Below are 4,606 nucleotides of genomic sequence, written 5' to 3'. Positions count from 1 at the left end.
CCCCTCCTCCTCCAAATCACTGCCTCCCCCCATGCACTGTGCTGTCCGCTGCGCTGTCTTTCCCCGAAAACCCCTCTTGGCAGCTTGAGGCTAATTTTGCCCGTTTGCTCTCTAGAGATTGCAGCCTTCGGCTGGATCCACAGCTCTGTGTAAGGTCATGTCACGATGCTGTGACACCCGCACGGCACGTCCTGGAGGTTTGATATTTGCTGCTTAATTATGTCCTGGAATGAAGGGTGAGGAGCACAATTTCTGCAAACCGCCAGCTGGCTCTTGGGAGGGTTCAAGCAGTCGGCTGCTGTGTTTGACCCGTGATGGAGATGCTTTCTCCGCCTCCCCTTTGCAGAGCCATCCTGGGATGGCAAGGAGGTGACGGAGGCTCCTGAGCAGAGACTGATGGCTGAGGTCGCTGCTGAAGATCATGGAATCGTTTAGGTTGGAAAAGCCCTTTAAGATCACCAAGCCCAACCATTCCCCTACCCCTGCCATCCCACCACTAAACCCTGGCCCTAAGCACCTCGTCTGCCCGGCTTTTAAATCCCTCCAGGTATGGGGACTCGACCCCTTCCCTGGGCAGCCCCTTCCAGTGCTTGACAACCCTTTCGGGGAAGAAATTTTTCCTAATGTCCAACCTAAACCTGCCCTGGAGGAGGAAGGTTTTGTCATAGGTCTTGTCTTGGGGCTTGCACAGGGGGAGGTGTGGTGGGGAGGCCAGAAGGGCCGTTCCTGCTCTGGTGTCAGGCAGGTGCGCTGCCCGTTCGGAGCAAGCTGCATTTGGTCAGCCCAGGTCCCTGTTGGAAGAGGCAGTGATTAACTGACCCCTCTCCAAGCCACACAGGGTGTCTGAAATCACGATCTCATGGGCAACTTCTGTATCTGCAGCAAAAATAATAATTTTTATAGTAATGAAATATAGAATTGCTCTCTGGAAATGAATAATATATGTTTACCAAGGTCAATAAAGTATAAAAGTAAAGTATTAAAAGGTGAATTAAAGTAAAATAATGTTGATTTACATGAAGTATATGCTGATTTTTCCTGGGCACGCTAGAAAAGGTAATTATTTTGCACTTTCTATAGAAAGTCAAAGCCAATATTTAAAATTCAGTTGCAACTGTTTGCATCTGAAAAAGGATCCCAGTGGATTGGGGGGCAGGTAAGTGAGGTGGTATTTTGGGGGTGGAATGACTAGCAGGCTGTTCTCCAGGTAGAGCTAGGGGCTGCTTTAAAGTTAAAAATTTCCTTTTTTTTGGTGATACTGAACTTGTCCTGCTCGACGCATGTAACTGATGGAGAGGGTTATGTTTTCTTTGTCGCAGGTAGTTTTATCGTGACCTTTTCAGTTCATTGCACACTCATTTCTCTTGTCATTCCCATGGTGTTTTCCATAGCTGTGTAAAGCTGGAGGCTGGTGAGGCCTTTCCTTTTCTCCACCTTTCTCTGAAAGGCGCACGCTGAACCTGGTGAAATCTGACCCAGCGACTTTACAGTACGTAATCATGTGTGTATATTTAACCTTTATGCTGTGATTGTACCGTGGGGTTATACTCATTATGTTGATGACCACTTGTTTGCTTGCCAATGACTTTATATTTTTGGCTGATACGTCTTTCCTGCTCCAGTTAAACCTGAGGTAAAAGGTTCATACGGATGAACGGGGTGTCTCGTATCCCACCAGGACTGCCCTCCTCCAGGGCCACTGCGGTTTCAGCCCAGCAATGTTGGCACCGGGTGGCCTGGGGGAGGCATTGCTATGGCTGAACATGAACGGGGCTTGGGGTCATCTCAGAAATCAGAATTGCTGTGCAATGGGGCCATTGTGTTAAAGGAGCACCATGGTGTCATTCTTTCATGGAATGAAAATGTAGGCAAACAAGGGAAGGAACTTTTTTTTCTTCCTATACCTTTTCTTCTTAGTTCTGACAAACATCACTGCTGGGCTAAGCCCTCAGGACGTGCCCCAGCATCCCACCGAGGCCATCTCAGCCCGCCCGGATGAAAATGCTTCGTCATGGGGGCAGGAGCAGTCCAGCATCCCAGCGCTCCACCGGCTTCTGCTTGGAGCTCCCTGTGGGTTTGTTGCTCCACCTGCAGCCAGGGGTAGGGCTGTAATAGTGATTACCTGCCTTGCAGGAACAGTTAGTTGAACAAGAGGTAGCAGGAAGAAAGAAAAGCATGATAGCCATGTGAAAATGTGGTGAGAAGAGTCTCCTGTGCTGGCGTAGCATCCAGTGCAGTCAGATCTCTAAACGTGATCTCATCCAGTGATAGTAAAAAACAATATAGACAATAATAAAAATATGGAAAACCCTAACATATTAAATGAGCCAGAGTCATTTGGAGCCTCTTTTGGAGGTTTTCTTGTGCCGTGCTTGTCGCTTTGCTGGGCTGTCTATACAGCCTCTGGAGTGCTACTCAGAAACCACCTTTGCTTTTTGAGGCTGTAGCAGTGCTGCCTTCTCCTTCTGCTGATTTGTTGCTTTTTGACACAGTTCAGCTCTTCAGAAATACCTTTGTGGTGTTTATTAAAGCCCAGCCCTGCCTTGGCTGAGGCGGTGGCTCTCTGGTGCCGGGGCTGCCCAGTGCTGCTGCTTTGTGGGGTGCGGGGTAAGGCAGGGGACCCGGCGGCACTGGGTCAGGCGGAGGAGCTGTGTGCGGCTGGACGTGCTGCCGTCCCACCTTTCCCATCTTGGTACAAGTGTTCAATAGTGTACCCTATTGCAAAACACTTGAAGGTTTGTTGTTGGGTGTCAGCAGGTGTTTGCATTAATGAAACACTTTGGAAGGGTTTTGGGGAGCTCTGGGGAATGTGTGGCTCTGACAGCCCAGCACGCACATGTTCCTGTGTCAGCACCGAACACTTTCTCTCCAACACATCCCATGCAGGTATCTGGTCCGACTCTCCTGGGTGAGTGGTTGACCCTGGCTGTTTGCTTGGCCATTCTCTGTGTGCCCCAGTGGGGCTGACCTGGGGTCAGAAGACCCCAGCCCACCATCAGTCCCAGCAACACCCGTCCAAGAGCTGTGCGTGTGTCTCTGCTCACATCTTGGCTGCACAGGCGGAAAACAAGCACCCGTAGGAAGGGGCTGTGCCCACGGGGGCTGCTCCTGTTCAGCTCCTGCCCGGGGTGCCAGCGCACAGCCTCCCACCTCCTGTCTTTCCCAGAGAGTCTGGGATACCCAAGGATCCCTATGGCTGGGTGAGCTGGTGGATGCTGGCAGCCTCTTCCAGCCTGTTCCCTGAGGTGGTTGCATCCATATGACAGGTACTGCTGGAAAGCAAAACCTTTGCCTGCTGGATAATGCTCACTCCTGGCATCGCTCCAGAGATGCCCCAGCTGCCAGGGTATGATGTTTATCCACCATATCCCAAGGATGTCTTGGGTTGCCAGGTGCCTTCCAGAAGCTTGAAGCTGGTTCACTGCTCTGAGCCCCCCGGGAAGGGGCCCTGCACCTCCTAGGAAACCCCACATGGGGTTAGTGCTGGGGCCAATGCCGTCTCCCCTGTCATATGGGGGGCACAGTGGTCCAGGAGGAAGCACAGCAGCCATGTGAAGCCCAAGCTGGACCTGGGAGTGGGGAGAGCCTTGGATTCAGCCTGCAGGGCAGGAGATGTCGAGGGGAAGGCGTGCTGCCAAAACAGGAGCAGCAGTTACAGACTGTGGCATTTGCTCGCAGGTGCCTGTGTCCCCAGATTGTGTCACCATGTGCTGACCCAGGGCACAGCCTGCGGTGGGGCACGGGCATTGCCAGGGCAGGAGGCTCTGAGGCAGGGTTGAAGGGTCTGGTTTTGAGTCTTCTGTACCCTTGGTAGCTGGTTTGTAGTTCAAAGCCCATCTCAGGCAAAGGCTGCCTTCTGAGAGGCAGCATGGGAGAGGGAGGTGCGTTTCGGAGTCGTGTCCAACGCAGGGAGCCCAGGAAGGGGTGACCTGATGGGCAGCCGGTGCTGCTTCACCCCGGCAGGGACTCGGGTGTGGGGCCACTGGCAGGAGGGGTTCACCCTGGGGTGCAGCCAGGTGGGGGGTCCCCACCGAGGAGAGGCAGCGAGTGCCCTGCAATGCTTTGAGCCACACAAAGCTTCCCCCCGGGGACAGAGGCTGGGCCTCATCCCCCAGCCCCATCCTCACCGGAGGGCAGCCAGGCATCCTCATTCATTTTCCATATACAGCACTGGCTCTGCGCACTTCAGAAGGAAATCCCTGTCTGTGCTTTTTCCTGCTCAAAAGCTTACCCGAGGAGGAGGAGGAGGACTGTGCGTCTTGCATTTCTGGTCTCCTGTTGCCACCTGCCGTCAGTCTCCCGGACACTTTTCTACTGCTTCGTTATGGGAGGCTGCTCCGGCTGCTGTGGTTTGGAGACTGGATTGCAGGCAGGGTGAGTAAGAAGCCTTATAGATAAATAATTTATAAATAGTTTTGCTGGTTAATCCTTGTTTCACCGGCAACTGTACCTGCTCCCCACTTCTTACAGAGCTGTACTGTGAAAAACTGTATTTTTCCTTCATAAAAGTTGGATGATAACACTGGAAAACACTGGGAAAATCAGTATCGATGTGGCAGGAGCGTGTTCTACTTCTGCATATTTGTTTTGGTATCACAGGATTCTC

The 4,606-nt window shown here is 52.3% G+C and overlaps 1 long non-coding RNA gene across 1 annotated transcript in view; it reads left to right on the top strand.

Annotated features, from left to right (window-relative positions):
- Positions 1–3,518, top strand: part of LOC118453112 — a 6,833-nt gene extending 3,315 nt beyond the window's left edge. The window contains exons 2-3 of the long non-coding RNA XR_004843059.1: positions 347–435; positions 1,392–3,518. This is a non-coding gene — a long non-coding RNA (uncharacterized LOC118453112). The remainder of the gene's footprint in view (positions 1–346; positions 436–1,391) is intronic.
- Positions 3,519–4,606: the final 1,088 nt, after the last annotated feature.

This window comes from Egretta garzetta, unplaced genomic scaffold, assembly GCF_000687185.1.
Source record: "Egretta garzetta isolate BGI_Z169 unplaced genomic scaffold, ASM68718v1 scaffold1, whole genome shotgun sequence".
In the NCBI taxonomy this organism is placed as follows: Eukaryota; Metazoa; Chordata; class Aves; order Pelecaniformes; family Ardeidae; genus Egretta; species Egretta garzetta.
Note: the sequence above shows the minus strand (reverse complement) of the source record. Positions and strands in the feature narration are given on the sequence as shown.